This window comes from Ambystoma mexicanum, chromosome 13, assembly GCF_040938575.1.
Source record: "Ambystoma mexicanum isolate Mex_15411 chromosome 13, UKY_AmexF1_1, whole genome shotgun sequence".
NCBI classification, from domain to species: domain Eukaryota; kingdom Metazoa; phylum Chordata; class Amphibia; order Caudata; family Ambystomatidae; genus Ambystoma; species Ambystoma mexicanum.
Window position 1 is genome coordinate 639,844,735 of NC_090938.1, and position 24,025 is coordinate 639,868,759.

The 24,025-nt window shown below is 47.2% G+C and overlaps 1 long non-coding RNA gene across 2 annotated transcripts in view; it reads right to left on the reverse strand.

The window, feature by feature from the left end:
* Positions 1 to 17,549: 17,549 nt before the first annotated feature.
* The window catches only part of LOC138520652 (uncharacterized), a 201,202-nt gene continuing 194,726 nt past the window's right edge, over positions 17,550 to 24,025 (reverse strand). For both annotated transcript variants that reach the window (XR_011282840.1, XR_011282839.1), the window contains exon 4: positions 17,550 to 17,834. This is a non-coding gene — a long non-coding RNA (uncharacterized lncRNA). The remainder of the gene's footprint in view (positions 17,835 to 24,025) is intronic.

Here is a 24,025-nt window from a genome sequence, read left to right on the forward strand (position 1 = left end):
AAAGGGAATTAACCACCTGTGGAGTTGAGCGTTAACCCCCCTCCCCCGCTGTTCTCCCCACTGATCACATTTGATGTCCCCTCTTATATTCTTACCTGATGGTTTGGAAAGATGAGCTCTCCATCCTGCATTGAGCGCAGGGGCGCGTAGATAACCAGTTGCTTCACTGGCTAGAAGGAATTGGTGAGTTCCAGAACAATATTGACTCTGAGATTCCCGGCAAGACGCCGTAAGTATGCAGTTCGTAAGAGTTCAAATGTCTGACTTTCACTCTTGTCCGATTCCTTGCAGGTTGCAGCTTGACCCTAGCGAAGAGTTCCTCGTGGCTACCGGTAATATTCAGGTAAGGATTTGTATTATCCAACGCAGTTCGATAAAATAATGTCAATATGTAACTTGTTGCTTTCTCCCTTATTCAGGCGCTGAGAGAAAGTATGAAGTCTCGGGGAATAATACCTCCGGCAGTAAAATCAGGTAAGTCTTTTGTGGTGAGGAGGTTTCCACTTGTTTGTCCCTTTGTTTCACCTTGCTGTCCTTTTGTTTCCCCTTAGGGGCCGGGGTTCGGCGAAGATGCAGTGGAAGCTGCGCCGACCCGTGAAGAGGAATAGTACCCCCGGTGGTAAAATCAGGTAAGTATATGGGGGTAACTAATATTGCCTCTGTGTATTCCCTTGGCTCACCTTGCTGTTCTTGTCTTCCCCTTAGGTCCCGGAGTGCGGCGGGAACATGCAGGAGGATGCGGTGGAATGTAAAGATGCTGCGAAGGCTGGTGAGTTCAGCGCGGCGCTGCAGCAGGTGAGGCGAAGCGCACCAGATAACTTCTTTCTTCCAGCTCGAAGGCGTGATGGATCGGGAATTCAGGTAAGGATCAAAGGTATTGCTCTTGTTCTAACCTTTTCTCCTTCTTTCTCCCTTTTTTAGGAGCTCCGGACTCGAGGCAGGCGTGGCAGAAGACTGGATGCAGACTTGCAGGCACGGTGAGCGTTATGCTGCTGGATGCAGCATAACGCGAAGCGTGTGCTGCTCTTCGGGTGTGGTTTAAATAGCCTCCAAAGTAGTCCCAGGTAAGTATTGCTCCCCAGCCTCACCCGAGTGAAAAATAGCCCCTAGGTAAAGTAGTCCCTTCCAAGCCTCTTTTGGCTTGGAGCTCTTGCAGCATGGTCTGCATCAGGTACGTTTGCAGCATGGTCTGCATCAGGTACGTTTTAATCTATGAGCCTGGCGCCTATGGTGCCAGGACTGACTCTCCATATGAGCCTGGCGCCATAGACGCCAGGACTGCACCCAAATAGCCCCTAGCAGGGGTTGTTGGGCTTGCTTGAGATAACTTGATGCCTGCTTCCGGGGTTGCTGGACTTGGTCTGGGTCCCCGAGGGTAGGCATCATGACAGTCCTTGGACCCAGGGAGAGCCTGACACGTTTCCCAAGTTCTGCCATAACTGCGGGTGCAATCATGGAAATATCAGAAATTGGATCACTGTTCAGGTCTACCACGTTCAGGGACAACAACCTTCTCAAGAGGTAACCAACAATGCTAGTATGGCTCTGCATGACCGATTTATCTAAGTCGTATAATTCCTGTGAAGAATAAAGGTTGGTATCCTGATTAGAAATTGGTGACTGATGTATTTGAGCGCGAACATGCATAGGAGTTGGGATTTTGGGTAAGTCTAATGGTTGCATCGTAGTACTTTCCAGATTTAAATCCTCACTAAGACATTCATCTTTGTGCATGAGTGTATTCATGCCAGAATAGGATGAGGTAATTGTTGGTGTATTCGAGGTGCCCTCCATTAGAGCAGTGCAAGAGGCTGAGGGCTCCGTAAGACACCTGCCACTACAAAGTTCTTTAACCCTGATAAGAACTACTAGGTTTGGCGATAGATGCAAAGTGAAAACTCAGAATGTCTGATTTGTACACTATTACAAAGTCAGTATAGTCTAAAACACGCACGCGCTATGAGTAAGGCATGATGGAAACACTGTGCTTGATCAATCACAAATAATCTTCACAAGTGCACAAAGCCCCAATAACAGAGTGCATATAGACACGATTGCTACAATAACAAAACAACAACATTAGAGCCTGTTTCCTTTTTTATACAGATGTCCCGTTTCACGGTATGTTTTAGTACCAATCACACTGTAAGCGCGTGTGAGTGTGCAATAACTCGGGGTTCAGGACTAGTGTGTTTACATTCAATCCTTCTCACAGTATTCACAACTTTCTTTCTTTTTCTCTTCAATTAGTTCAACCAAATTGATGATTCGATAGTGCTATTTGGTCCTGTCCCCAGATGCCTCCCCGTTTGCATAATGGGGTGGTACAAAATAATGACAAATATATGACTTGGTTGGTTATCGCAGTCGGCTGGGAAGACCTAGGTGGTGTCCCACTGTTGATTATTCCTTGTTCTTTGTTGTAAGATATATATTCTTGTTTATAGAAAATATTTCAAGACTTTGTATGGATTCAATTGTAATTGTATTTATTAGTTTAGATTATTTTGTTATAGGTCTGTTGCAACAATTGGTTCCAGGTGCTCCTGCAGAGCTAAGGTGAGCGTAACAGAACGCAAAGCCAGCTTTGAAACCTCTGCCCGAGCATCATGGAGACCTCAGACACAGATCAGTTGGCCCAATTGTTAGGCAAGCTCAGAGCAGAAGTACATGCCGCCTGGCAAGAGACAAATGCCCTGCAGCGGGAACTCATAATAAATAGAGACCGAACCGATTATTTGCTTGACAAATGCTCCAAAACCAAGCCAGTCAAGCCCCATTGCCGGGAAATCAACCTCAGACCCCTCCTATGCCACCCATACAGGTCGTCTTGCCTGGTGCAGTTCCTTTGGCCCCATCTGAGCGGGTTTTGAGGGACCCCAAGAAATTTGCTACATTTATGAACCAGTGTCATCTGCATTTCCTCTGCAAACCCGGTTTGTTCCCTAATGACCAATCCAGAGTCGCCTTTGTGTTGTCATACCTAGGAGGAAGCACCGCTGACTGGTCAATACCATTGGTAGACCGAGATGACCCACTACTGAGCGACTTCAGAGGATTCCAACTTGAACTCGAAAAGCTATTTGCCCGTTATACAAAAGAACAAGCATTGGACAATGAGTTATTGTCACTCCGATAGGGCAATCACGATCTGCTGGCGTACATTGCCACATTCAACAGATTAATCGCTGAGACCATTTGGCCAGAGGAAAAAAAAACTACCCTCTTTTAACAGGGTCTACGGGGAGAGTTAAAAGACGTTTTAGCCCAGGTGGTAAATCAACCTGGCAGCTGTGCAGAATACATTGACCTCACCGTGCAGTTGGACAACCAAATCCATGAACGAAAGACCGACCGGGCACAGGCAGAAGGAAGAACATTGTATATACGGTCCCGGGAGACACAACCTCGCCAACCAGAGCACAACCAACCAGAACCCATGCAGATCGGAGGGGTAAGAAGTCCTTTTACCAGAGCCGAAAGAGAAAAAAAGAGACAGAAACAGCTATGTTTATATTGCGGCAAAGCTGGACATTTTTTACGTGAGTGCTCGGTGAAACCACCACGGAGAACCATGGAAGCCCTGGAGAAAGAAAACGCACAGGAAGATACAATCTCAGAAAACTCCAACGCCCGGCAAGCGTAGGGGTCCGTTTGTCGAGCCAGGAAAAGGAGTCACAGGCCTCACACCTAATCATGCCAGTGATCTTGATTTTGTCACGGAATTCCCCCCTTCTCACCTGAGATCGCTCCTTGCAGGATTTCTTGGAGGAAGTCTTCTTGCGCACGGATCAGGTTTTATACAAGCCTGTGCGAGTCTCCTCTGACTCCAGCGTGCGTTCAGCGTTCCAGGATACTTGGATGCTCAGGACGTTCAGGAAGTGAGGAAGTGTACACAAAGGTGGTACATGAAATCTGGGAAACAAGGTAAGAGATGAGGGAGGAATGAATTGGGGAATTAGAGGGTCTGGGAACCAAGGACAGGAGAATAGTTCCGCGAACTACAGAGCACACGTCTATTCACTACCAGCGATGGCGTTGAGATGCGCGGGGCCGCGGGGGCATGGTCTATTTGTGGAATGTGCTACGTCTGACGTGGAAGCTGGTGCAAGGCGTACCACGTTAGACGGCCATGTTGGGAGTATCAAAGAGTCCAAGCCCCATTGTGACAAGGACCAGGAAGTCCAAAAGGGACGCGTTCTGTGGATCATGACAGCATGCCTCCTCCGAAAACTTGTTCCACCAGGTTTGCCCGTGTGTATGAGATGATACCTTCTGAGCAATCGGGGGGTATTCAGATTAGAAAGTGGTTCGCAGGTTCTTTCACTCATAGGATATCCCTTCCACTAGACCAAATATTGAAGTTGACCCCGTTTATACCTGGAGTCGCATATTCTGGATACTTCATATTCCAGCTGATTGTCCACAACCACAGGGTTGGGTCTGCAGGATGTCCGGGAGGATCGGATGTAAGGTTTTAATAAGGAAGTGTGAAAAACTGGATGAATCTTCTTCCAGGAGTCTGGTAACTTGAGCCGGAATGAGACTGGGTTTATGATTTCCTTTATGGAAAAACGTACATAGTAACGGGGGGCTAGTTTGTTTGGTAGTAAATATCGAGGCAGTAATTTCGAGGACAGCCAGACCTGATCACCGATGGCATAAGAAGGCCCTGGTCTTCTTTAGGCATCCGCATAACGTTTAGCGTGAGTCCGGGCCTTTTCTAAATGTTCTTTGGCTTCCTTGTGAACATTGATGAGAGTTTCAATCCAGGAGTCAACTGTTGGTACAGGTGTGGGATGTGGGAGAATGGAAGGTAGAACTGACGGGTGGAATCCTTGGCTGCAATAAAAAGGGCTAGTCTTGACTGCCGAATGATCAGAGTTGTTGTAAGCGAATTCAGCCATGGGTATAAGGAGTGACCAGTCATTCTGTACCTTGGTGGCGAAAGAACGAAGGTATTGTTCCAGGGTCTGGTTTACATGTTCCGCAGCTCTGCTAGTCTGTGGGTGATCACCCGATGAGACAGCACGTTGGATTCCTAGAATACGACATAGATGTTTCCAAAATTGAGAGATGTATTGAGGTCCTCGATCAGATATGATCTTGGAAGGGAGTCCATGAAGGCGAAATATATGTTCCAGGAAAATGCCAGCGAGTTCTGAGGAAGATGGCAGTTTGTACAATGGTGTAAAATGGGCCATGTGGGTGAATAGATCAATGGTGACCATGATTGTTGTATAGCCCCTAGATGGTGGTAATTCCACGATAAAGTCTGAAGCGATGAACTCCCAGGGCCTAGAAGGTAGTGTAGGTTGAAGTAGGAGACTTGCCAGTTTCTTGTTATCATGTTTGTTTTGATTGCAGACTGCGCAAGCTAGAATGTACCGTTGAATGTCTGTTTTCATTTTGGGCCTCCAAAATTGTCTGTACGAGACGAAGGGTGTTGGTGACACCACGATGCCCGGAGTGAAGAGTGTCATGACAGAGGTTAATAATCCGTAGTTGCAGTCTCTGTGTGGGAATGACCAGGGCATTGTACTTAAACAAATATCCGTCTCTAGTTTTTAGACTCCATCGATTCTCTCCTGTAAATCCTTTCCAGATTTCAGAGGACTGGGTTTGCATTCGAATGTCTTCCAGGAGACTGACTGCTTGAGCTACAAAAATTGTGTAGGGAAACATCTTTGGGTAGGTCTGATCTTCAAGACTTTCATAATCAGGACGTCGAGATTATGTTCTGTGATCCGGGGACATGATGGATGTGGAACTGGTACTTGGCAAAGAAGAAGGCCCAACGGGCTTGACGGCTATTCCTACATTCCATAGATTGCAGAACTTGAAGATTTTGATGGTCCGTATGGACCTGGACAGGATGTTTAGCTCCCAGAAGTAGATGCCGCCATTCGGTGAAGGCTTGACGGATGGCCCACAGTTCCTTTTCCACGACGGAGAAATGAATCTCGCTGGAAGTTAAGGTTCATGAGAGGTAAGCAATGAGGTGCTCTAATTTATCCTCGAATTTCTGCTCTAACACTGCTCCTATGGCGTAGTTAGAGGCATCCATCTCCACTAGGAATGGTCGATTAATACCGGGTTGAGCAAGGATAGGGGCTTGAGTAAACTCTGTTTTTAATCGTTGGAATGCCTTGTCCTGGGCTGGGGTCCAACGGGAAGGGGGTGTCTTTTTTCAATAATGTAATGATCGGTTGAACTATCTCAGAAAAGGATGGTATGAATTTCCGGTAGAAATTGGCAAGCCCCAGGAAGGATTGAATCTGTTTCACAGAAGTGGGAACAGGCCAAGATAGTATAGCTTTTACCTTTGAATGGTGCATTCCTATTCCTTCTGGACTAAGGACAAATCCTAGATAATGAACAGAAGTGACATGAAAAAGTCATTTCTCGGGTTTAGCTAGGAGTTTGTATTCACGTAGCCATTGCAAAACTGCCTTTACATGCCCTCATCATGCTTTTGAGGATCCTTGAAGTAAATCAAGATATCATTCAGGTAAACGATGATGAAGAGGAACAACATGTCAGAAAACACCCTATCCATGAAGCGTTGGAAGACTGCGGGGGCATTTGCAAGTCCGAAGGGCATGACCAAGTACTCAAAGTGACCAAAGGGTGTTCTAAAGGTTGTTTTCCATTCGTCTCCTTCCCTGATACGGATCAGATGGCAGGCACCCCTAAGATCAAACTTTGTGAAGATCAAAGCTCCTCTCACCGCTTCCAGGATATCAGAGATTAAGGGCAAGGGAAAGCGATCTTTAAGGGTGCACTAATTCAATCCACGATAATCAAGACAAGGTCTAAGCTTGCTAGTGTCTTTCTTGGGAACAAAAAACAACGAAGCTCCAGCTGGAGATTTAGATGGTCTTATGGTGCAATTTTCAAGGTTGGTATCCAAGTATTCTCTAAGGGCCTTTTTATCCGGTCGGATAGAATGAACATCCTCCCAAAGGGAATCACTGCTGAAGGTTCTGTATCTATAGCGCAGTCTTCAGGTCTGTGAGGGGGTAGGGCCTGGACTATAGCAGCTGAAAGCACATCAGCGTATTCCTGATAGGCCCTAGGAACCTGTATGACGTTTGAGTGGGCCTTGCTGGTCTGTTGGCGTGCTTTCGGAAGTTGTCAAGGAGGAATCCGGGAATAGACAGTGAAACATGCAAAACTCAGAACCAAGAAACAAGGATCCTGCTGCCCAATTGATGTAAGGATTGTGTTTCTGCAACAGGGGCATACCCAGTACCATGGGGTCATGGGCTGACTTGATGATGTCAAATTTGATCAACTCTTGGTGATGGTTTATCGAGAGTTGGATTTCTTTGGTCTGCAAGGATATAGGTCCTGAAGAAAGAGGTCTTCCGTCGATCGCCTCCACAGGTTGCATGATACTTCGTGTTTCATATGGAATGTGGTGTTTAATGACCCAATCTTGATCAATGAATATTCCCATAGCCCCACAATCCACCAAGGCCAAAATGGGGTAGGTCTCATTCTTGGATGACGATAGGAAGGCTTGTAGAATCACTAGATTGTTCTGTCCAGGAGAGTTCAAGGATGGAATAGATGTGGAGCAAACATCTCTCTCCCGAAGCCTTGCTCCATCTAGGATAGGGAGCTGGCATTTCCCGAACGCCGTGGAGGGGCTAGAGGACATTCTCTAACTAGGTTTTTATCCGAGGCACAATACATGCATGGATCCCGTGTGGATCCTTCTCATCCTTTCTTGTGGGGATATGGGTCCACGGAAGGCCCCTATTTGCATGGGTTCTGGATCGTAACCAGAGACTGGAGTAGGGTCGGGTTTCAATGAGGTCTCAAGGGAAACCTTCTGGAAAGGCATCTTGGTCTTTTTCCTCTCTGCCTTCCTTTCCTGGATACGAAAGTCTATCTGCGTGGCAAGATCCATAAGGGCCTGGAATGAACTTGGACGAGCCACTCTGTCTAATTCATCTTTTATCTCTTCATTTAGCCCCCTTCGGAAAAGAGTAAAGCTTGCTTCTGAAGACCAATCCGCTTCCTTGGCCAATTGTTTGAATCGTGTGACATACGTAAACATGTCCTGGGATCCTTGCCGAAAGTCAAGTAGACGTTCCTGGGCACTATATACCTGTTCTGGGCGATCATCAAACATGGTTTTAAGGGCCTGTATGAATCCATCGTAATCATCCAGGAGGGCATCTCCAGAATTGACTAAAGGAGTAGCCCAAGTCAGTGCATTCCCAGAGAGGTGCGAGATTATAAAGCCCACCTTCGCCCTGGGAGTTGAAAAATAGTAGGGCTTAAAGGTAAAGTGGACTAAACAAGAGTCAAGGAATCCACGAAGGGTTTTTGCAGACCCATCGTACTTTTCTACAATCCCGCCCAGTAGCACGCTTTTCGTTTGTGGCAGAATCGCGGGACAAAACTAGTTGTTTCAATGCAGCGTTTTCGGTCGTTAATTCTTGCATGCCACGCATGAGATCCTGAACGGCCTGTTCCATGTTGGTTTCAACTTCGGTCGTTAGGCGTTTCAAACTGTCACGGAATTCCCCCCTTCTCACATGAGATCGCTCCTTGCAGGATTTCTTGGAGGAAGTCTTCTTGCGCACAGATCGGGTTTTATACAAGCCCGCGTGAGTCTCCTCTGACTCCAGCGTGCGTTCAGCGTTCTAGGATACTCGGATGCTCAGGACGTCCAGGAAGCGAGGAAGTGTACACGAAGGCGATACACGAAATCCGGGAAACAAGGTAAGAGATGAGGGAGGAATGAATTGGTGAATTAGAGGGTCCGGGAACCAAGGACAAGAGAATAGTTCAGCGAACTACGGAGCACACGTCTAGTCACTACCAGCGATAGCGTTGAGACACGCGGGGCCACAGGGGCGTGGTCTATTTGTGGATTGTGCTACGTCCGACGTGGAAGCTGGTACAAGGCGTACCACGTTAGACGGCCATGTTGGGAGTATCAAAGAGTGCAAGCCCCGTTGTGACAAGGACCAGGAAGTCCAAAAGGGGCGCGTTCTGTGGATCATGACAGATTTGCCATCAACGGCCGTCATGAATGCATGCATTGGAAGCGTACATAGATACCGGTGCAGTGGGCAATCATATTGATAGAGACTTGGCAACACGGTCTGATCTTCCAACGCGCCCGAAAGCAGTTACGGAGAATATCACGACCGTTGATGGCATTCAGTTGTCTTCCGGACCAGTGACCCATAGCCCTGAAAGCGTGACACTCCTCTGTCAAGATGGCCATAGGGAAGACATTCACTTCAATCTGATACAAGCTCCACAATTCCAAATGATCCTGGGAATTCAATGGCTGGAGACTCACAATCCGTGTATTGATTGGAGAACCAAGGTAGTGAACTTCTCCAAGGACTGCGCCCAGTCCTGCTATATGAGTAACCACCTTCCTGTAGAACATGTGCAAACTGTCCCAAAGAAGTATTTGAAGTTGGGTCTAATGAGTGCCTTACCCCCGGTTTATCAGGACTTTCAAGATGTATTTCAGAAAGAACAAGCTAACACACTGCCACCACACAGGGCATACGATTGTCAAATCGATCTGGTTCCTGGCACCCAGGTACCTTGCAGCTGCATTTATGCCCTCAGGGAGCAGGAGACCTGTCATCTAAAGACCTACCCTGACCAATATTTGGCGAACTGGTTTATACAACCCTCCAAATCTCCAGCATCCTCACCCCTCTTCTTCGTCCCCAAGAAGGAGGGGGACCTCAGGGCCTGCATCGATTATCGGTCATTAAACCAAATCACGATAAAGAACAGATACCCGCTGCCACTTATTCCAGAGCTCCTAGACCAGGTAAAAGACGCGTGGGTATATACCAAGTTGGACCTCCGAGGAGCCTACCACCTGGTAAGGGTAAAACAGGGCGATGAATGGAAAACGGCATTCAGGACCAAGTATGGCCTCTACGAATATCAAGTGATGCCCTTCAGCCTTTGCAACGCTCCAGCTGCGTTTCAATACTTCATGAATGATGTGTTGCGGGACTTACTAGATGTCTGTGCTATGGTATATATCGACGACATCTTCATATATTCCACCACCGAGCAAGAACACGTCGAGCATGTACGAGCAGTCCTGGAAAGGTTAAGACAATATCGACTATGCGCAAAGCTGGAAAAATGCTTCTTTCACATGATGGAGGTTGGGTTTTTGGGGTTCATACTTATCCCTCAAGGCATTCGGATGGACAATCGTAAAGTGGATACTATTCTCAACTGACCCTCACCAACATCAGTCAAGGGAGTGCAGAGCTTCTTAGGTTTTGCAAACTTTTATCGCCGTTTTATCCCTGGCTTTTCGCAAATCGTACATCCCATCACATCCCTGTTACGTAAAAACAAACGCTTCAGTTGGACCATAGAAGCAGAGGAAGCCTTTCAGATACTAAAACAGAAATTCACCTCGGCTCCGATACTACAACACCTGAAGCCTGACCTCCCATACGTGGTACAGACAGACGCCTCCAACATTGCCATGGGAGCTGTTCTATCGCAAAGGAGTCTGGAAACTAACCAACTGCATCCAGTCGCCTTCTGGTCAAAGAAATTCTCTCCTGCCGAAGTGAATTACGCCATCACTGATAAAGAGCTCCTGGCGATAAAAGCCGCCTTCAAAGAATGGAGACATTACCTCTTGGAGGCCAGGCACACTGTCATGGTTATCACCGACCATCATAATCTGCAGTACCTAAAGTCTGCTAGAGCACAGTCTTCGCGTCAGCTGAAATGGGCTCTGTTCTTTGCTGAATACGATTATGTTATCACCTATCGCCCAGGCGTACGTAATGGAAAGGTGGACGCTTTATCTCGTCTGGGTAAAGGTGAAGATGCATATGTTACACCTGAGCCAGTTGCTATTAGATAAACTCCTGGGTGTTACTGCCATCACTCGTATGGAGGATCTAGAAGCCGATATACGACTCCACATGGGCATGGAAGAACTACAGGCCTGGTCCTCTAAAGGCTCCCAGCATACAATAAGAAAGCGTTTACCGTATTACAAGGACTGTCTTTGCCTGCCCACGGCAGCCCAACAGGAACGAATTATGAGCAGCTATCATGATGCATTATTGGAAGGGCATCCTGGTATAACTAAAACCTTGGCCAAAATCAAAAGAACCTACTGGTGGCCAACCTGGCGAAAGGATGTCGTCCAGTTCGTGTTGGCATGTGGAATCTGTGCACAGAACAAGACCACAAAACAGAAGCCAGCAGGGCTTTTATGTCCCCTGGAAATTCCTCCCATGCCCTGGCATACTCTGTTGCTAGACTTCATAACGGATTTACCCCCTGCAATGGCCATAACACGATTTTGGTGGTAGTAGACATGTTTTCAAAAATGGCACACTTTATTCCCCTAAAAGGGTTACCCAACGCATCCACGCTGGCGAAGGTCTTCCTGGAGCAGATAGTACGGTTACATGGTTTCCCGTCAGTTTTGGTTTTGGACCGCGGTAGCCAATTTGTTTCTAAGTTCTGGAAGAAGAGTTGCGTTCTGGCACAAATTGACATACGTCTATCTACTAGTCACCATCCTCAAACCGATGGCCAAACCGAGTGGACGAATCAAACGCTCGAGCAATATTTGAGGTGCCTACTCCACCACTCAGAAAGCACCTGGAAATACATGTTATGAGTTGCTGAATATGCCTACAACAACTCATACCACTCTACGACAGAACAAACTCATTTTATACCATGTATGGATGACACCCTCGAACCTCTGTTTTCGACCCTCTAGAAGAATTGGAGATGCCTGTGGTAAAAACTTTACACACAGGAATCGATCAAGTCTTCAAGGAGGCTACTACAAAACTGACCCAAGCCAAGGAGAGGCATAAAAGGTTTGCAGACCAACACCGAAAGGAGGCTCCTGAGTACAAAGTTGGCGATCCGGTGTGGTTGGCATCAAAACATGTACCTACAAAGGGATCCAAAACATTTTGTCCCAGATAACTAGGACCGTACACCATTGAAGCCGTAATTAACCCAGTTGCGATGAAGTTAACCTTACCTCCAAACATGCGCATCCATCCAGTGTCTCATGTGTCGCTCTTAAAACAAGTCCAGGGGATATTGGACTCTAAAATCAGTAAATATCAACTGTATTACCTTATCGACTGGAAAGGATATGGACCACAAGACAGGTCATGGGAACCCAGCACACATGTGCATGCCCCCCCGTCTTGTGAGGAAATTCCACTGTGACCACCCAGCCAAGCCAGGTCCGGGGATCCCGTCCTTGAGAGGGGCCTTGGGGGGGAGTGCTGTCACAACCACTAGCTCCTGGGTAGCTCCAACCTCAATCCCCGCACATATGCAGGCATATAAAGAAACCCCACCAGGTCACATAGACTCCATGGACACTGTTTGGGGGCTCATGCCAGTTCAGGTGTAAGTGCTAGGACACATAATTGGGTGCAGGCATGGCGCAGCTGGCGCCACATCCATTTCCCAATGGGTGAGGTTGAGGGTTAAACACTTCCTGTCTTCCCCAGTATGGAGGAGGACTGTACACACAGCATTGGATGCTACAGACCAGCTTTTGGGTTGTCTCAGAGGCTTTGGGCGTGGTCGGGTGTGGCCAGGTATATAAACCACACCCAGACCAATTCTCCTTGCTTCGCGTTGCTCTGTTTAACAGCGTGACGTTCATCGTTACCAGCTCCTGCAAACAGAAGATAGAAACATTATTTTAAGGACCAGACCATCGTTTTGCTTACCGGTGAATTCATCCGACGAACGCTCCTGCATCTGCGAGTCTTCAGATCCAGCTCCGGTCAGGAGAAGTCACCGCCCGCAACCTGTGGAATCAGAAACAAAGAACATAAATGGCGCGCACATACCCAGCAGCACGCACCAAGCCAGAAACTCTGCGCACATACAAAGCAGTGGGCATCGAACCAGAAAACACAGCGCACATGCAAATCTTCACTTAAAAGCTACGAAACCCATTACCAACGAAGGAAGCATAGAAAATCACATGCAAAAAGAAGGAAAGCACAGTAGCATACCACAAGGTAAAACCTTATGCAAAGGAGGAGAGCGATACAGAAGAGAAACAAGGCAGCCAAAAGTGCATGCAGTGCAGAAGTAAGCATTGTAACATTGGCATAGCATGAACAATAACTGAACATTGGAAAAAGCAGTGTGCATTGAAACTGTGGCAAGGACTAGGTGGCAAGGACTAGGTGGGAGCACCGCCACGTCGCCAAAAGCAGACCACGCCGCAGCAGGTCTGGCCGGGAGTCAAGGCTACGACCATTGAGGTAACTGATCTTCTACACACGCCCTTGCTTGAAGAAGAGGCAGGATGGAGAGCACCCTTATTATATAAAGAAAGTGAGCGTAGTCCCAAGGGTTTTAGGTCTCAGGGTGGGTGTTGGGGATCTTGTTACACTTCTCCCTAACCCTAGTGTCCCTACCACAGGAGTCGTTCCCGTGCAGCAGTCGCAGTCCTAGGAGGCCCCTGTCCAGATCCTTGAGAGGTTCCAGGTGCTCCTGCAGAGCTAAGGTGAGCGTAACACATGCAAAATACTTAGAAACCCTACATCTTCCTCTTTTTCCAACGCAAACATTTTTTGCCGGCAAGAAAGACAATGAACAAATATAAAACCTGTTTACCTGACGCAAGGGTCAGGGAGAGTCAGGCAATTGACCTATAACACACACACCTGACGGCTCTTTGCTTTCCCCACAGGGATAAAAGGTGGAGCAAGAGAGCATACACGAAGAGCAAGGCTGAGAGCACGATGTACGAGCTAACTCAGCACAGCAGTTCAAGAGGAGCAGAAAGACGGCACAGCCCGAGAGGGTGACAAGGAGAGAGTTGACCTTACCCTTTCAGATCAAGGCCTGTGAAATCTCTGCAGAGGGAATGATAAGTCGGCGAACAATAGCCAGCATGTCTGCACCAGATGTCAACGGTACACAAGACCCACTTCCGCTGATTGCCAAGCTGGGGAGAGATGCTTGTCTCAGTGGTACCAACCTTGACTCCAAGAAGAAAGAAAGAAAAGCCATTCATCAAAGCAAGTGAGTCGAGGGGAGTATCGATAAGAAACTGAACTGTGTTAAACGAAAAGCAGCCAAGGCTAAATAAAACTTTTAAAAGCTAAAGAGGGGGAAAACCAGAAACAAAGGAGGCCAGCACCACGTGGGTGCTGAAGAAGGATTACTCTGGGCGATTACCCAATGATAGAAAGACTACTATAACCGGAAGCCCTTGGGAAGAGGTGAGAAGAGGTCAAAGTGGTTATGCAGGGGGCTTGTAAAATCCTCTGTACCGTCGAAAGTCTTTGACCGACAAATGATTGAGAATGCTGACGAAAAGGGGAAAAGCCTGAAGTCCCTAGGAACAGTGTGTTCACACAAGTGAACCCGACCAAGGGTTGTCCACAGTGAACTGTTTTTGTGAAAGTAAGAAAAGCCATAGTGAACCCGGAAGAGGGAGGCTGACATCTAAAAGGGGTCTGAGCCCGAAGGAGGGAGATCCAGGGCTGGAAAGTTACCACCCAAAGGTCATTGAAAAGGAACTGTTGAATTGATTTGTTGAATAGGATTTTGTGAATGGTTTACGCCAATAGAGGGGGCTCCAGGGGTGAAACCATCACCCAAGGTATACGTAAAGCAGAACTTTGTGTTTGTTTGTTGCATACATCAGGCCTCGGAGGTCAGAGACTTTTTAATGAAAAGAGACTTTGCCCTCAAAGAACCCGACAACTGATGCGGAACTGTCAGCTCGTACATGGAAAGCTCGAGTGTGTGCTGTGCTCACGAAACCCACCTTGTCCCGTGCTGAAAACGCGTGAAAGGGAGAACCCTGACAATCACATCCTGACTTATTATTTGTGAACACTTCTTTATTTATTGAAACCCTATCCCACACTCTTTCTGTAATTAGCTGTAAGGAATTGGCAATAGTTTTTTTTAGGCCTTTTTATTTCTGATACAACGTCACAAGGACTGCCTTATTTTTCATTTGATGGTCGACGCTTGCTCCCATCTTAGATTTCAGTTTAGCTTAGGCATTTTTCTACCCTGCATTTACAGTTTAATGAACACCCTTGAACTGTGATCACTTATGTCTGTCTTTACTGTTGCCACCATTAGTTCCTTACAGAGGCGAACGGGAGTGCAGAAGTAGTCCAAGCAACAGGAGCTACATGACACATTGCCCGAGCAAACCTCCGGGCACCCTATAATCCGGCAAGCTGCCAGAAAGCAAAGCCCCATCCCGAGAAGGGAAATGAGACTGGTGGAGCAACCACCACTGAGAAAAGAAACTCGAATGCAAGCTGACCGGGGAGAACGCTGACGACCGGAGAGAAAGCCTGAATGCTGCCAGAGCCCCAGAGGGAAGCACAGCTGCTTGGAGGATACAAACCACTGCAACAGGTACGCAGGCAGACCGAGAGGTGCTGAAGGTCCAAGAAGATGCAGGGGAATGGCTGCAGAACACAACATAAGCAGTCCTGGGACCCACACCTATATGAGAGCGAGATAACAGGAGGATCTGGTACCCTGAAAGAAGCAGAGACAGTACAGAAGGGAGCATATGCTTGTCAGGAGAGTAAACCAAGCTATTACAACAGAGCATTGCGAGTCTGGGACCCACACCCATATGAAAGTAAGAGAACAAGTGGGTTTGGGATCCTAAGAGGAGCAGAGACAGAACAGAAGGGAGAATATGCTTGGCAGGAGAGTAAACCAAGCTATTGCAACAAAGCACTGCAAATCTGGGACCGGTACCCATATGAAAGTAAGTGAAAAAGAGGGTCAGGGACCCTAAGAGGAGCAGGGACAGAACAGAAGGGAGCACATGCTTGGTGGGAGAGTAGACCAAGATATTGCAACAGAGCACTGTGAGTCTGGGACCCACACCCAAGGAATAAGAGGGCCTGGGACTCTGAGAGAAACAAAGACAGTCTACAAGAAGGCATACGCTTGGCAGGAGAGTAAACCAAGCTACCGGACCATACATTGCACGTCTGGGACCCTCACCGACAAGTGAATTTGAGAAAAAGAGGGACTGGGACCCTAAGAGCATGAGAGACGGATCAGAGGAGAGCCTATGCTTGGCTAATACAGAACTACGAGTCTGGGACTCGCACCCAAGGGAACATATGTGAGTACAATGAAGTACATTCAAGAAGATACAGGGTCTGCAACCCAAAGAGATAAAGAAAGGAAACGTAGAGCCAGAAGGAATCTAGGGGCAAGCAGCTAACCCCTAATCCTTCGACTTACATATTGTAGAACAATTTAAGTGTTGTTTTGACCACCACAGATACATGGAACCTTTCTGTTAACAAAAACTTTCATTACCACTTTGCTTTGGAAGAGAATATCCTTGCACTTTTAGTTTAGGTTATTAGTGTTATAGTCAGAAGTATGTCTTTGGGACATGACAGTGACAGACTCTTTATTTTGACATTTTCACTAGTTTTCTTGGAGGCATGGCACCCCCTTATAGCTTTAGGTACAGAGAGGCCATTTTCCCTCCCAATTATTTTTCTGTTCAATAAAGATTTCTAGCCCAAACTATGCCACCTTTGTGTTGAGCCTTGCTTCTGCACACTTACAGAATGCATTGGGGTTAGAATTATTTTAGGTGGGAGAAAGTGAAAAATAGCAATATTTTTCATTGAAAAATCAGGAGGATTGGCATGTATGAGTGAGTGGGCTCACAGATTGGAAGAAGTAGTGAACATGCCAGTTCATGCCAGATATACCAAAACCGAACAAGCAAGAAGAGGTACATGGTAGAGGGCCATAGTGTCCAGCGAGGAAAGATATTGGAGTAATGTCAGCTCAGAGAAGGGGACATGGGCAGAACAGCATATTGGCAGGGGAAGTGAAGAAAAAATGGCGATCGAAGTAAAAAGAAATGCAGCGACAAGAATTATTAATATTAAGAAATTGAAACATCGAGTAGATGGGGAATGGGGGGGTCAAAGACCAAAAAACAACCAGAGAGAGAACTGAGAACAAGCAAGCGATGGGTATAGGGAGGCACAGGTAGGGTAATGACAGGGTCGTTTCTGGTGACTTGGACGCAATCATTGCAATGGACTGCGACCCTCCCCAAGTCTGAACACTCTGGATGCTTAATTTGTGGACTGGTGGCAGGAAACCCACCGGCAGACACTCCTCTGCAGGCAGCGACCCTGGATCTTCTCTGCCGTGCAAATGAGGGCAGATGTTGTGGCAGCAGTGCCCCTTGAAGGATTCTTCAGTTAGTTGGAACTTTCGCACCTCTGGGTGTCAGGCAGCACTATGCCAGGGTATCCCCTCTTCCGGGCAATACTCAACAGCTTGGCTTCCAGCGGTCACAAACACCCCTCCAGACCCTGGGTTACTGTTACAGGCTCGTCCTTCTCCCCCATGACCCCACAGGCACTCAGACACAAATAATACACAGGAGACCAAAAGTAGAGAAAGTTGGCATATAATGCAAACAGACCAGCCCATGGGAGGGCTGCTCACTGCTCTACCCTCACCAGGCGTGGCTCGTCCTTATATACACATGGAGTGACTAAACCCATCCTTCTTCCATAAAAAACACATATAATAACAAAAAGGTCAATTTCAGAGATAAAGGGGAAGGAGTATAGCCGCAGTTGTGAAATGCTTTCTCAATCACATCTGCGATGCAGCCTCTGGCCTTGGGGATCCGATCCAGTAGTGTCGTCAGCTGTGTATTTCTCAGGGGGGGCTGCCTGAGGCGTAACATGCATTCCAAAGTGCTGCGAACTGGCTTGGCACAGTTGCTCACGTGTAGCCCAGCCACATCGGATCATAGGGGCCTCAGAAAAACAAAAGGAAAATGCAGTATCAGAGTTGGGAACATGTCTATTTCTTTTCCCTCTCTTCTAATTTTTTCTATGATCAACTACAATCGCAGTCCACGCCCTTGCACTACTTCTACATAAAGCACACTGCAATAAAACTATTCTGTTATATACATACTCAATAAGGAAGACAAATTTAAAAAGTATCAAAACAAGGCTATGTATGTATATCCTAACTCCTCTAAAGCCATTCCCCCTGCATTGTACTGCATTGTACTGCATCTAAAACAGCAAAACAGTCATAAATACATGTCCCCTACTTTCTATTCCTGAGCATCCTTGACACTCTAAAAATCAGCACCACCTCCATCATGTGTCTTTCATGTTTGTGTGCACTGCCAATCACACGTTGTGTCTCAGTTTCAAGTATATAGTCAGCCCCTAGTACCTCCCAGCCTTAAGGTGCACCCGCAGTCAGTGGCAGTAACAACTTGTCAGTGCATGGCATATTTCTCCCAAATAGTACCTTGTATGGTGAATACCTGGTCACTGACCTCTCTCTAATTCATAGGCCATTGAGGACAAATGGCAGCCTGTCATCCCACTGTGTGCCTTTCACATCCATCTGCTTGAGCAGCTCCTTCTTTAGCTCCTATTTCTGTTTCTTGTTCCAACAAGTCACACAATTGTCCACATGCTACTGTCAGTCCTCTCTGGCCATGGGCCTCCAGGCCATCTCTGTCAGACGCGGATACCCATTGTCTTGCTATTTCTCTGCATTCATATATGGCATCATTTATTCATTCTCCCTTTGCATTATGTGTTACTACTGACTTCTGCAATTGTATTCGCTATCCACTCTTGCTTCTCCACGCTTTTTGACTGCTTACTCTATTTTCTCTCCGCCTTTCCCTTCTCCCTTTTCCTATCTCCTCCCCTTACTTTCTTCTATGCACTTACTCTATCAGAATTGTCCCTGGACCTAATATGATAGCAACCTCGTCTGTTTCCTCCACCCTCCCATTACTGTTTTTTTCCTCCCCACCACCCCTCGAGGCACTATCTGAAATGTCGTTTGGCCTAGTATGATAGTCGCTTGTTTTGTTCCTCCCCTCCCTCTGCACCGCTCTCCCTCACCTTTTGTTTTTCTCTGGCTCTACCAGAAATGTCGTCAGGCCTAGTATGGTAGTCGCCTGTCTGTTTCCATTTCCTTCCCACTCTCCCCCTCCCTTCCGTATCTATTTCTTAGCTCTTGCACTATCTGAAATGTCGTCAGGCCGAGTACGATAGTTAATTTCACATCCTTACTGTTCATGGCCTGTAAGAATGTGGTTGTATTTTCCCTTGTTCCCTCCCTTGCCTTGAAGCGCTTTGAAACACATTGTGTATAGGTGCTATATAAATAAACAATCATATCATATCATGTCTGCCAGGAACTGCTCACATTTCCCTTGATCCTCCGTCTTGCCCTTCTGTAGGATCGTCTTCGTCACTTCAAGCTGTGGGCCCACCGCCATATGGCACTCCATATCTTCTATGTATGGCATTGGCTGCGGCTGTAGATCATTGTCAGGTGTCCTTTTCAGGGGAAGGGGGACACATACAGCCAGGAATATAGCTGTGCCAGCAGTTTCTGGGGTAAAGCATGCACAAAAGACTGCACTGGCTCCTAAAAGCACTCTAATGGGCATTCTGCCTTACAGGAGACTACTGTGCCCCTTCTGTAGGAAGAAGACACAAAGAAACTACATTACCCAGCAGGTTCTGAGCCGCCGAGCACCAAAACGAGGCTGAGCCGGGTGGGGCACGCCAATGCGCACGAGAAAGACCCAAGGCACAGGGCTTGTGCTTCAGACTTCATGCAGGAAGGACGCGCCTCGAGGAGCTCCAGCCCAGCAAGCTGATGCGAGGGGCCACGCTCCACCAGAGTATCGCCCGGCCCCTCGCCTTGAACAAATAAGTGCTGCAGCACTCTGGGAATCCTTCAGGAGAAGTGGGTTGCGCAGGGGGCTCAGCCCCAACCTGGCGGCCCTTGCACCTGCTCAAAGTTAAGTTGTCCCTCATAACAGTCACGTGCTGCTTACTTACCTGATTGCTTACCTTAAAGTTATCCCTCACCACGCGCTCAGATTACTTACCTCATTGCTTACCTTAAACTTGTCCACGCAGCATCAGAGACAGATTGCTATGGACTACAGTCCAGGCGAATGCCTGCATGTTGTCGGATGGTTCTTGAGCCACATCGGCTCGTTTAGTGCATGTCCATAGCCACGTGCGGCTTCCCCAATGCATTTGTCAGAACCTGGTCCTAGCAATGCCACGTGTGGCAGCGCATGTTACAGACTGTTCTAGGGAGTGAATAAGCAGATGCATGTGTGAACATGGCCACGTGCGGCGAGGTGTTTAGCAACGTACTAATGCAGTTACTTTTTTTTTACAGCATTTCAATTGCTCCTGTACCACCCAGTACCACAGAACTTCTTGACTGCCCGCCGGAGACAACATGGAGACACTCCATAGGGACTACATACTTAAGCTAAGTGTTGCACGCTTTCCTTATTAAAGCACAGTAGTGGACTGTTTCATGTTACTCGTGTTTCTTAGCAAATGTTGCTAGAAGGGGTGGGGGGGCAGTGAATGCAATGGTTGTGAACGAGAGTGAGATCTAAGAGTATGTTGCAGCGTGCACAGAGATCTGTTCCTCCAAACTCCCCTTTCCTTTCCCTAACCTCTCTCTAACCCTCTTCCAGGGTACCCTACATCCCCCAATTCCATCCAACCAACGTTACCCTAACCCTCCTTCATTGCAGTGCTTGCGGAGCCCTGTGTAAGCCATGACATGCAGTTCCCAAAACCATAGTAAGGGTGGTTGGTTCGTGCCACTCCTGCGCCTCGGAGCTGTGGACCTTAACAAAAGCACAAGCCCACATGATATTTCAGGCACCTGAGTGTCGTGACCATCCACAACATGGAAGACATCACAAAGGTGTTGTAGGACCTGCAGGGGGAGTTAGCTGTCTCCAGGCAGGACTATGCTGCGCTGGCCGCACAGTTATGCAGTCTACTAGCACAAGCAGCACTATTACCTGGCCCTACCCCGCTTCCAGTCCAGGTTCAGGTTACACCAGAGGCTGTGGTATCCCTCGTTCGTCCCGAACGGTAGACAGGAGATCAACAAAAGTTCCCAACATTCCTTACACAGTGCTGCCTTCACTTTTTGACTAAACCTGGGGCGTTCCGGTCAGCGCAGGCTAGAACTGCCTTTGTTATCTCCTACCTCAGCAGGGATGCGGCCGCATGGGCAAATCCGTTTGTCCAGAAGGACGAACCCATCCTGTATGAATGGGATGAGTTTCTGGGCGAGTTTGGTAAAATATTCAACCACCAGCCAGCCACGTTGTGCAAGGACCGGGAATTGCTTATGATTAGGCAGGGTAGCAAGGAGCTGGTGAAATAGGTCACACAGTTCAATAGGTTAATGGCAGAAGCAGAGCGGGCCAAGGAAAAGCGAATGTCATTATTCTATCAGGGGCTTCGCAATGACCTTGAGGACTTGTTAGTGCAAGTTGATCCATAGCCCTGAGAATGCACTGCCATGATCGATCTGGCCCGGCGCCTGGATCACCGTCAGACAGAGAGATGGGGTGACAAACGAAGGAATGATCCCCGCCCCATAGCCCAGTTGGATCAGTCCCGAGGGACTTGCAGGGACTTTGAAAGAGCGAGTGGGGAAGAACCCATGCAAATAGGTTCATCTGGGGACCACTCACAAAGCAAGAGAAAGGACAGTCTTTGCATGTATTTTGGGACCACAGGGAACTTTGTCCGTGAATGCCCTAGCAAGCCTAAAACCCAGTGAAACGCCTCGGCTCGACGGTTGTCGGGGTCACACAGTTGAGTCTGGTGAGTAGGGGGACTCCAGTTATAGGGTATCTTATCTTTTCTCCACATGTCGCTTTACCCAGACTTTTAGGCTTCTTAAATCAGGAATAGGAAGTCACCATGTTGGTGGACTCCGGCGCAACTGGAAACTTCATAGACGCCCTCAATGCAGCTAAGCTTGGGGTACCATTACGTCAGAAAAGGAGGCCTGAACCAGTGTGAGCTGTTGATGGTACACCACTTAGTTCTGGACCTAAAACCCTTTGTACCCATATGGTGACACTGCAATGTGGAGGCACCTACTGGGAGGAGATCATGTTCGATCACATCGCTGTTCCCCAGTTCAGGCTCATTCTGGGGTTACCATGGCTAAAAAAACATGACCCTCATGTTCACTGGGCAACGTGCATAGTGGACCTAAATTCCCAGTATTGCCAGGAGCACTGCCTACGATCCATAGCAACTGCTCCACACATAGCAGGTGCTATTGACGCCCAGGTGGATGTCCCGCTAGGAAACGACTGTAGTGACCTGCTGCCAGAGTACCATGATTTCCAGGATGACTTCAGCAAACAGGCTGCAGAAACCCTGCCCCTGCATCAGCCTTTCGATTGTCGGATAGACCTAGAGCCAGGGGCCGTGCTACAATGTAGCTGGATCTACGCTTTAACTGAGGCTGAAAATTGACATCTGCGGGAATACATCAAAGACTCCATCACAAGTCGAAGATGAACAACCATCTGTATCTAGCACACATACAGACCCAACTAGTGCAACTAATAAGGTCACACCTATTATTTCAACTGCTATAAATGATATGATTCCATCAAAAGTTGTACAGGAGGTGCCCCAACAAGCATGTTTTAATCAAGCTCATGGAAAAGAGGCGGGACAATATGTCCAGACTGCCAATGTGAATTCCATTGAAATTCGAGAAAACCTAATTACCTCAGAGACGCCTCTCATCTTGGGATGGGAGAGCAACCCTAAGGTAAATGGTAAATCTAATTTAAACCGATCTTTCTTGCTAAAAGCCTTTCAATATATTCCCTTTTTAAGAACTCTCTGCTCTGATGACATTGACTGGGTGAAATTAACAACAAACCATAACACCAGGATGATATGTGGTTTCCATTCTAAGTTGATTATGAAAATGGTTTGGGAGCAGAGGGATAATTTTTAATATGTAGGATTAATGCCTTGTTTGTTTCGAAATGATTTAGAGGCTAAGACATTCCTCAAGAAGTCTGTCGCTAAGACCGTCAACGAACAACCTAGCTCTGTGATGGGTGCATCACCTCATGTCAATGACGATATGATCAAACACATTTTAGCTTTAGCGGTAGCTTTAAATGGCTTGACTGGTTTGAATAATGCACCCACCAATGTGGTTGCCCCAGTTACTGTAACCCCCCCCTAACCACCACAATGAGCTTCACTTTAAGTGTTGTTCATGGAATAGCTGTGGACTAGCAAACATTCTACGATGGTGGGATACAGTTGAACCCACTAATTATCCAGATGTTATGTTATTGCAGGAGACAATGCATATGACTCATTTTAATATAGAAGGATTTATGTGCTATTCACAACCTGCTAAGAGGGGAGATGGGGAGACCCTCAGGCGACCTTGCTATCCTGATTAATAACTCTTGCAAACTAGTTTTGAAATTGATATATGAATTTTGAAGATGATTGTTTTTAATGATGTATTTATCATTTCTCATATTATGTATGAAACAAATGTTGTTGATAAATGTTGTATTAGGATTCAAATGTAGTGATTTTGTACATGTTATTTTCCTTTTCAAATTGTAAAGGTTTGTAACTTTACCAAACACAATTAAAAAATAAAATAAAAAGTAAAATGCATCAAAGCAAACCTAAGAAGAAAGTTCATCCGGCAAACTAATTCGTCAGTATCCTCACCACTCTTCTTTGTTCCCAAGAAGAAAAGCGATCTGCGCACCTGAATCAATTACCGTGGGGTAAACCGGATAACCACAAAAAAACAGTACCCACTTCCGCTTATCCCAGCTCTGTTAGACCAGGTAAGGGACGCCGCCATTTATACCAAGCTGGACCTAAGAGGTGCTTACCATCTGGTACGGGTGCGTGAAGGAGACAAGTGGAAAACAGCCTTCCAAACTAAGTTCGGGCTTTACGAATATCAGGTGATGCCATTCAGTCTCTGTACCGCACCCGCCGCCTTGCAGCACTTCCTGGACGAGGTCCTCTGGGAATATCTTGATGTGTGTGCAGTCGCCTATATCGAGGAAATTTTTATTTATTCTCGTAAAATGCAGGAACACATCAAGCATGTC